Raw genomic sequence first — 11,483 nt, forward strand, 5'->3', positions numbered from 1 at the left:
AGAATCGAAGTCGATTTGTCGGTTCGAGGGAGGTTAAAGAACTGGAGAACTTTTTAAACTTGTCATTGGAACTGACAGGTAAATCATCATCGATTTCATTAAATTCGCAATAAAATGTATCAACCGTTACGAATTTTCCAAATAATCAAATATCTCAGAACTCGTCTTCCCTTTAAGACAATTTCACTTCGAACAATTTTTATCTCCTCTGCAATGTTTGGACGTTCACGCGTTAATCCTGCACTCGTTTCAACAAATGTAAAGACCCGCGATATTTGAAAAAAGATCTCGATCAGAAAACGTCATGTCAGTAACAATTCTTCTATATTTTCCTTAAGCTTAAGAAATCTTTCAACTGCTTGAACAGCTAGCAATTGAAAAATCAAAATACCACAAAGTCTCAGTTGCGAACATATCGAACTTCTATTATGCGCTGCACGAACAATTTCTTTCAATCGACCTGCCATTTCCCTTTCAACGATGCTTAAAGTGAAGAAAGTGGCCATGCACTCCGTGGAAGTAACTTTTATTTATAAACGCCGAAAGAGCTATGCCCAGTGAACTTGCCTTTTGGTTTTCTTCCACTTGATACCTTTGATGCTTAACAGTTTTCTCGCATGGGCACACCTCAAGAGGCGCCTCTTCTCGCGACGATGATGAAGAGAAAGGGAAAGAAGAGGCAACCGACTCTCGCAGCTGCACAATCGTCGCCCACGGTGCAAGGCTCATTTAACTTCGCAAATACACAACTCTTTAGCGTTGTGTCGCGTTAAACGTCATCCTGCCAGCCTAACTAATGGACACTGACAAATGCTGGTCTCGGAGGATTCCGGGGCTTGGTCCTCCACACCTTCGCATTCTACTTTTGTACCTCGAGGCTCTGTCGTTGCTTCTGTCAAAGTTATTCTCGTCGAGTAGACTCTCTACGTGGTTTTTATAGCGTCTAAAGAATGGTTTCGAGAGGGTTTTGTATTGGATGTTTTGCCCTAGAAAAATGATTTTGACAATGACATTCCTTTTTCATCAATCGAAGAAGATCTCACGAATGTTTTGCAGATTAGACTTGATGATCTTAACTGCTTAAAGTCTTATAACTAAAGCTGATCGAAGTTGAATCGAATAGAATAAATGGAAAAAACATTTTTTTCCCACTTGGATATGTTCCCATTTCGAAGAACGTTGAAATAACGAATGTCGATTCTCTCTTCAATAAAAGTCATCCAAAGGCGAAGAGATCGCCGGGATCGAACTCGTTTTGCCAGTCCCCGCTCCAATTCCAACATATTCAAATACTTTTTTCCTCTTCTACTTGCTGAATCTTTGACGATCTATGCAACACTGTGACAGTGACAACTTGTCTCGCGCAACTACACCAACATTGTCCGATCCAACTTAATAATAGAGTTCCCTCGAAAGTCAATTTTTGCGTGTCCCTCTTTTTCTCTCGTTTCCAAAGCTTCATTCTAAAGCCGTCACTCATTGAAATCGTTGAAATTAAAAAAAGTGGAAAGTGAAGTAGACGAGGCTCATTGATGTCCATTCAACCGGTTAATTTTATCAACGTTACACCCGATAAATGCGTAAATGTATATCACGCCATTCTTCGTATTTACAACTTTTTTTCTTTTTCTTTACGTTGAAATTGAGCTTCTTGGTTTTCATATTAAATATTTATTTCTACTGCTCTCTTCATTTTTAAAACGTTATATTTATGGATCTCTTTGCAAACTGCAAAGTTCTATATATTGATTTTTCTATCATCGATAGGACAAACTCTGGAATATTTATTTAAGAGGACGTTTTCAATGATAAATATTAAATCTTTGCACTTCTCAGACATCGTTATACCAAAATTAATAATGCGATATTAATTATATTTTTTTATATAACGTTATATTCAGCCAACAAAATATTATCTTATCATTCCCACAAATTCTACCAACGATCCTTCGAATTAACAAATATCGACAATACTATGATATTAATACTACCGTACAATATCAATACGCGAAATAAATAAACAGAAAATAAGAAAAGCTACTAAAATTCTGTCCTATCATTTCCACAAATTCCACTGACGATTCCTCGAATTCGAATTCGGAGAGGTCGATTCCGCGCGAATTCGTTACAAAGTCGAAAGCCCGAGCCTGGTCACGTAGGCCTTTCGAAACTCCAAATCAGCGAGAAATTAAATCGACCATGCCAGTTTCGTCCGCGGGTTCACATTCTTCCCATGGATGTGCGACAATGCGGCAGCCTGCCAAAGAAACCATGCGAAAAGGAAGAGAAAAAGACGATGGGAAGACGAACAGTGCAAGCGGATAAAAACGCAAGGGTGGACCACACAAGTGACACCGTTTCGCTGCGGGTGAAAGCATCGATCATGCGAAACGATACCACCGATTAAGTCGTTAAAGACCACGACGATGCGATTGCACCTTGTCAAGACTTTTCGACGTTGCTAACATTGAAATCTTACGGAGACGTGTTATTAATTCTCGATGAAAATATACGATAGTTTCGAAGGGGCCTCTGCGCAACGAGACACGCACCTGTCTTATGTTAATGGCGCATAAATCCAAGTAAACGCCAGAACGAAACCACTATGGAATCTAATTTATTGTACCGTGGGCGTAAGTCAATGGGAATGAATACAGGCACTGCATAATTTCGTGTCGACTATCGTTGGAAAGCTCATAGAATTTAATCTTGTACGAGCATGATGGGTATGATAATGAAGATGGTATACAGGTGTCGATGGAAGAAGGTTGTGGTGTTTATGGAACGATGCGTCATATTGACGCTAATTGGTGTTCGATAAACTGTTGAATGGCGATAAAATATGTGATTGATCACAGTAAAAAGTGTACAGTTTGCAACAAAAGTGTTAGGAAGATTTTAATTTGGTCTGCTTCAGATTTAATCCTCACCGATTTCCATGTAACTTGTCAGGGTAATAGTTTTAAGCAAAACTATAATTTTAATGAGATATTCAAACCAGTTTTATGAGAAAAACATTTTTAATTTGTAATTACGTTAAGTTATATTATATGTTGTATGTGACCAGCTGGCCTATAAACCCTGAATACTTCTGTATGTACTTGCTCGAAGAGAAGTTTCAACTAAATCTGGAAAAATTAAAATCGACACATCTTTTCCATCCCCTTTATCTTCCAACCTCTATTTCTACGCTATTCTCCACATACCATAGAATCCTGCAAAAGGAAAAACATTCTCGATTTCCTTATCGAACGATACATATACTTACCCCATGTAAGTTCGCGATCACGTTGAAAAAGAGTCATCGATAGCGAGTTCGTATCCGAAATAACTTGCAGGAGAGAAAGAGCCCCAGTTACGAGAGGAACTGTTGGTCCCTGATGGGGGTTGCAGAGTGCAGGGCAGCGAGAAAGAGACGAAGAGGTAGGCAACGACCCCACGCAATGCTCCTTCCGCACACACGAACAAATCCCCTCGTTTTTGGATTTTTCGGGTAAAATCGGGATGGTAAAGGGAAGGCTGGTGAGTAATTCGAGGCGGGGTGCGGGTTCGTGTGCAGGGGTTGCTCTTTAGGATCTGCACCCTTCAGCACCCTGCCTTCCACCCCCGTTGCTCCATCACCCTCCCTGGTGGGGCAGGTTTGACCAATATTTCCGAAGGGTAAGGTAAAAAGAAAGGGGAATGGAGAGCGAGATCGCTTTATTCGTGCCACGCCAACGACTAATTCGTGCGAGTCGCGTTACAGCTGCGATGGCGGCGGTAGTGAAGGAACGAATGAGAGGAAAACTCGTTCGACGATGATTCGTTAGAATTTATGTGGCTTACGAAAGCATTTGAACACTTCTGGAAATATATATGAGAGTTACGAGATATTTATTACAAATACGTATATATTTAGTAAAAAATTGGTATTTAACACGAACAGCCATCTTAAGAATATAATAAATATTAATAAATAATAAATAGTCTCATTATAATATTGAAGCTCGTTAATGTAATGGATGATCGACTGTTTAAAACTACTTTTTTGTGATCCCTGCGAAACATATATATAGTCTTGTATTACTGAAAAAAATTTCACTATTTGTAATACTACGTTTAATGATTCGCGCGATGAATAATGGCCTTAAATCTGCAATTAAAGATAATCTCGCTGGATATCGTGGCTTACTAATGCGATGAACAATTGACTGAAGCGTATGTCTGTAACAAATATCTTGTAACTTCCATATACATTTTCACATACGTTCTAAATTTCACCAATATAACCACGATTATCTTCTCTCGTTGTATCAATGAAATCTCAAAATCTTTCGTCCTATTACACGCGCAATATATACTAATAGAAAGTTTGTATACATATTCAGATACTTGTGTAGCCACTGGTAACAATTAAAATTGAAAATCGTCCAACGTACCAATGGATCCGGCTGATTCCCTCGGAACGATGCCACCGCATCAGTTCGCGTTCGGTCACTTTTCTGCTTCCTTAAATCTCTTCGCCAGGGGTAGCCGAATCACACGTCAAACGCAGAGACAGACGTTTTTGTTACGAAGAGAAGAGAAAAAAAAATATCGTGCGAGAGCCTCGGGTCGCCGCCACCACCGCCGATGGGGTGTAAGAGCACGCGGTACAGAGAGATGAAAGGGGGTGAAGGACGATAGAAAATGTAGGGTGGTTTTAGGTCCTCCATTCAATTTATCGACGGATTGACAGCTCTGTTAGGCCCTTGTTACGCAGAAGCACGTTACCCCGGAAAGAAGAGAGAGAGACAGATCTGGAGCAGGGAGGAGAGAAGAAGAGAGGGCTGCACGATTCTAATCGTACTTCTTTCCGTCTTGCATACGTTTCCGGGTGAAAATAGTCCGTTTCGGTGAGTGCTTTCTACCGACGAGGGTAAATGCTCGTGTACAGAAAAATCTATGAGAAAAAGATGTAAACATAGAGGCAGAGAAGTGCCATGGAAAAATAAGTTTTCGATTCCTTTTTGATTGCGACAAAAAAATTGTCTATAAAACTGAATCGTTCCCAGGAGACTCGTCCGTTTCATTGATGTTTTCTACACGCTGTGTACGGATGATAAGACAGTTAGTTACAAGTCTAGCGTCGTGAACTCTAATATGGAAAACAACAGCCCGATTGTAATTTCAAACAGTTTGATTAGGGCACCCAGTTCATACAAAGTTTCGATGTTAATTGGACAGTGACGCATCATCGACTTGAAGCACCAACGAATCCAACTGATTATTAATAACTTGACGATCGAAACTGTTTACCCGATATCCATGGCAGATAGATCGTTTCTTAATGAATTCGTGGCAGCTAACTTTTGACAATCGAAACTGTTTACGATATTCCTTATAGTAGACAGATCGTTTCCTAAAACTCAAATCTCTTTCTATAAAACCCAAATGCTTCTTTCGAACAACTCCGACTACGTATTTATAATTTTGTTTGCCTTCCTTCTGAACAAATTCGTGGCAACGAAACGACAGAACTGACCAACGGTCTCGTCGCGTTAAAACCCAATCCAGATCGATGGATCTGTGGCCAGGTGTGCTCCGGTCAACTGTTACGTTTCTGGATACCTTATGCGACCTTTTCGCGTACCTTCATCCCCCTGACCCGTCTTTCATATAGAACAGATCCCCGGTTAATCGGAAGTCGCGAGTGGACGCGAGGAAAGACGAAGGGATCTTCGAGAATTGAAGAAAAAATTTAGGGTGCGTCTATCCGCTTAAAGAACGATGCCACACCGCGTAAACCAGCACGGAATAATTCTTTTGTGGATGCTCGAGGCATCGATATACCGAGGATGCCTGAACACGAAGATATCTTGGACTTCGTAGATACCTTTTTCTACTCTTTTTTGATTCTTTTTGTACTCTTTGGTTATAAGAAAATATTTACAAGCAATTGGTTAAAATTTAAGCTATTTAAGAATGATATAAGAGTAACAATAAAACAAGTAAGTTTGTAGTTGACGTAAGTCAAATTATCTATTTGGAAAAAGATAAATCATGAAAGACCACAAATTGTGCGTTTTATTCGATTGCTACGAAAGCTTCAATTTAATGATCAGTATATTCCATTTAACTACTGAATGATACCAGATACTAGAAGGAACGAAATACAAGTAGCTTCTTCCTTTTCTCTTTTCTGCGTCGACTCAATGATTCTTTCGTAAGAAACTTTCTGTTTGAAACTTTCTTATTTCACCCCTTTCTTGTATTCTATTCTCTTATCAAAGGTAGTTTCATATCACTATATAGTTACGCTTTACCTTTGGACCTTAAGTTCTTATTACTACTTCCTATTCCCTTTTCTATACTTGCTTCTACTAAATCTTGTATAACTTCGTTCTTTGAAATCGTACCATCATTTTTTAATGAACAGAAGGAATACAATACCATGGCAATACAATACAGCAATATGACGACATATATGAAGAAATATAACGAAACTTTCATACTTCAGTACGAAACGCTGCAGTTTCACCTTTGATACGAATATTTAATTGCTCGCACCTTTAGAAATTTGTAGAAAATATGAAAGAATCGTGGCTAATAATTAATGTGATTTCTCGTTTCAATAACCGGTTAAAGGTCTTTTTAATAGGTAAACGTTAAAGACTCTCAAAGATTAAAGCGATATTAAACGAAAACATTCGAAAATTGCAACAGGGCTAATTTACGCCTAATTCAAGGACAAAATAGATGGCTCTGCGAAAAAATGAAAGCTAGGACGCTCTTCCTAGACCAGCTGGTGTGTCCAGTCTCGTCTCCTCGAGTCTATTCGCACACCACATGTTCCTCGGTAGATGAACACGAAATTAATACGGGATCGGTATTATTAGGTCCAGTCATTAGGCGGCATCGGAACCAGATGATTAAACGACTCTCTAATGAGGTTGTGCTAAATATTACTTGATCGATAATAAGAAGATAGCGAAGAATTCTGTGTGTACGATACACACGCTCCTATCTTGGTATCTAAGGTTCAAGTAAACACATTGTGACGCCTATTTCTCATTATAAAAACGCAATTGTTGCGTCCACCGTTGACAACAATTCTCGACCTGGGACTTTAGCCCGTCTCCCTAATTGTCAACTTTTTACTTTATCAAACATGCGGTTTATCAATGGACTCCCATTAGTCCATTCTTAAATATTTATTCGAGTGAATAGTTTTAACTGGACTTCACTGTGTCGTTCTTCGTGCTTGGAGAAGTATCCAATTGCAGTGATTGAAAATTTGTTTCAACAGGGTACGTATTCATGTACTTACTTATAACGTATTTTTTAGCTTTTATTTCATTTACATACTAGTATACATATATTGTAGTTTATCAGTGTGTCACCGAGTTTCTCCAGGACAGTTTATTTAGTAATCGTAGTATAACAACTATCATCCTTTAACGATACGATGGTTATTTTATCATGCGAACAGAAATATTTAGAAATTGACAAAATATGGTATAATCAGTTATATGTATACTAATAGTCATTAAATTACACATTAACTAACGATATCCACTTGCCAAATTGTCATAAAAATAGAATCTTGTAGGAATTCATAGAATTCATCTCATTAATTGTGGACTAAAGTAGTTAGATTTCTAGATTAAAATCAGCAACTGTAATCAATTATAACTCTTTCTTTTATGAGCCAATAAAATGTCGGTGTACGATAAAGAGCCAACGTATTTCATATCGCACGAACCATTCATAGCCTTTAGCAATCACTTGGGACAAAGCTTTTATTAGACAAATAGAGGTATATATCCTTTAGCACACAGTTTACGTAAGATAGATAGTAGTAAGGATCCAAATATCAGAAATTCAATACACGTGTCATGTATCTCTAATTAAACATTCTAATCGCTTCACCCAAACTTCAATTCCTATTGCAACGTTCAATCTTCCTTTGAGGAAGCCAAGTGAAAGAATGCAAATTTCATGCAATACAAATTTTTAGATCATACACAAAAAATACAGGTGCTTTCTGACCGTTGCAAAGAGTCGTTACAGAAACGAAAAGATACTTCTTTGAAAGAAATACAACAACGAATTTTTCTTAGGGCAGATGAGCGTTCGAAGATTCGAATCGCTTTCGAATCGACGTTACCACATTAAGAAGGCGAAATAGTGGGGTTTCAATTATCCCACATGACATATTTAAATACATGGAAAAAGTTTAGCTCTGCGATTCTTATCTGTCGTAACGGTCACGATCGAGGAGAAAAAGAAAAGTCCACTCGAGAAATGCAACGGAAAATTCTCGAACTGACTCGTAAAGTTCTTTGTGGTGAAACCATGACCAACGGTTGCTCGTCAACCACAGATCAAGATATCGATTTAATCTGTAGCACTGCTACCTATGTAAAGCGGTTCCGATCTGACAATGGACAGATTTCAAGGTAGATTGGTTTGCATAAATTGGACCAGCACTAGTATCCCACTTTCCGTTAGAACTTCCGTTTTCGACGTGAAAAAGCGCTCGCAAAAACCAGTCGAACCGTTTCTTCGGGAAACGCGATGCTTAACTTTGATAGTTTCTACAAGTTCGTTCACTTTCTTTTGCAACAGTTGTGGAGAATGAGTGTGGTGATAGTTTTTGTATAATTCTAGAAAATTGCAGTAAATTCTAACGAAGTATGCCGAGCAATAAAAATCTTGACATATTTAATCTCTTCAGAGAGGAATTTATTGAAACCAGAGAAAGATAATTATTTTTGTGTTTTTCTCACACTAACTCTTGATTTTTAATTATCTCGGTATTTTTTATTCTTGATATTTAATCTGCTAAAGATTATCCCTAGCGAAGAATTATAAGCCAAATACAAAAATACTATACATAATATAATATTATAACACACAAACACATTACTATAGTGACTTTATTTTATTTGATGGATGGATTTGTTTACAGTAATTGAAACAGAAAAACGATGATTATTTCATTTAATTAGAGCTTAATGTAGTAATGTAATGCGACTAAAACAACTAAATTTGTACAACTACTCAACTTCTGAGTGACAACTCACAAGTCACAATTCACAACTCACAAGTCACAACTCACAATTCACAACTCATAACTCATAATTCTCAACAACTCGACAACTAATGACCAACGACTAACTAACTCGCAGCTAACTCGTAACTAAGCCGCAGCTGATGAGCAATGACTAATTGACTTTCTCCACCAAGACATCTCCCCATCACAGATTTCATACCCCTAGCAAGTTGTTTCTTATGATTATTCCACAATACTACAATGCCTCAATAGAATTTAAATATTACGCAGGCGCGTCTTATCTTTAAGAAGTGTAGCAAACAAGGTATGTTGTTTCTGGTATACATATGTATATAAAAATCTGAACGGAAGAATAAGGAAGAAGACACTGCGTATTTTTATCCCCTATCGGAGACGAAGTGTACGTTGCTTTCACCCAGCTCGTTGGATTATCGAGATTAGGTAGACGGGAGACTAGTTTGTTTATATTATGCCACGACAAACGGAGCAGATATTTTTGGAGAACATCGAGCTGCGCATTAACGGGTATTTAGTCGAACGTGTCGCTTTGTCTACGCAACACATTGAGAAGAAATACCAGAACCTAAGAAGAAGAACTAAAAGATAAAAGAAAATTATTCATGTAATTATTATATTACATTATAAATAAGAAATAAATAACTTACATCTTCGCTATCGTTTTATACACGTCTCATAGACTTTCTAACTCAAGTCATTCAACGATCATACGAATATCGTAAGTACTGTACGTGCCCCTGTATATTCGATATATATCTTTCTTTCTACTTCAATAAAATCGCAATCATAATAAAATTACAAAGATATATCCGATCGAATGCATCAATCTCAACGATTGCACAATGCAAGTAAATAAAGAATCAATCGCCACGGGCACAGAAGAAATCCTCTTAAAAGGGGCCTGTAAACTACACTGCAGTTTTTTTATTGCCAAGTATCAAACGCAAAGCTTCTTATGACTTTACAACGTAAATATCCGATGGGTCTTTCGTGACAATGAAGGCTCTTTAGTATCTTCTTGGTTCATCAATTTTATCGTTGATTCAGTAGCAAAACAGTTGTATGTATCAAATATTATTTAAAAACCGTTTTATCTATTAAACGCTTACTCTGCAACGAGTACTTACAACGAGTACTATGCGTATTGCGCGTTCTGTGCATTGCTGGACATTTACATTTCTCATAAATGCAGAAAAGCATTACATATACATATACCGTTAGTAATAAAATTATTACAGAGTACCAATAAGAAATCAAAGTAAAAAAGAGATCCTCGCAGAATGTAATCATAAATATAATTAGAAGTTTCAAAGTAACCAAACAGAAACTATCAAGTGTCTAAGTGGCAAGAATGGAACAACAGGTTTATTTGGCGGAAACAAAAGTGAAGAAAGTCACATCTTTAAAATTTTTAGGAAGTTTTAAAACGAAAAGCTGGCCGTTATTCGTAAAGGTGCCTTTCTTGTGGAAGAAATGTGTGCAATATAGTCGACCGTCACCAAGTGGAAGAATTATTTCAAGAATTCAATATCGTTTTACGTATGTCAAATAAACAGAAAAGAAGGATCACCTTTTGTTCATCGAAAACTGTCGTTTTGAAGACCCTAAGCCCCAAATGTTTTCATACCTGATAATTTGCACTCGTAAAATTATAAAAGTGTGAACATCCCCCAATATTTTTAGTTCGTCCTGAACACGGCAAAACTGGCGCGCCCTCGAAAATTTCCTGATGAGAGAAAAAGGTCCTTACACTTTTACTGGCCATTACTTACGGAAAAGTAGAGCAATTCTCGTAATTTTAATTACCAGGTATAATTCGCTCTCTCGTTCTACGTTCCTCTTCGTGTTTCTCGTATTTATCACCAACGTGCTTTCCCCGAAGTACTCTACCAAGCATCCATCCATGTATACAGTCCTTTATTAGTAATGAACTTTAGGATAGTAAAACGTACTCGAAGGTTGGAATCAGGGTGCCCTAACTACGTTTGACATTTGGTGTAGTATATTCATACTTAGTGAACGGTTCAACAGCCCTGCTTTCGTTTTATTGCCAACGCAATATTGACCAATCGCTGTTCCATTTTGAAATATATTTCTTTTTTTTATAGTGTTTACCTTAGGATCTTCCAAATTCTCTACCTTTCCTATTATACAATGAACCAATTCGGAGTTTTAGTATTAGTTGTTTAGTTCTATGAGTGAGTTTTTGGCAAAATGTATTGGAAAAAACGTTAAAATGGTGAAGGTTAAAACTGAGAAACATGTACTGCGATTTCCACAGAATCAGAACATGAATCATTTGTTACTTGATGTTTTCATGTAATTTCTCTGATCTTTTTATGACCCCAATTTTTTACTTTAAGAATATAAAATAAAAATAATTGTGAAATAAACATATTTAAATAATTACTGAAAATTCTCAATGCGA

The sequence above is a fragment of the Bombus bifarius genome, unplaced genomic scaffold, assembly GCF_011952205.1.
Source record: "Bombus bifarius isolate JDL3187 unplaced genomic scaffold, Bbif_JDL3187 scf7180000009125, whole genome shotgun sequence".
NCBI classification, from domain to species: Eukaryota; Metazoa; Arthropoda; class Insecta; order Hymenoptera; family Apidae; genus Bombus; species Bombus bifarius.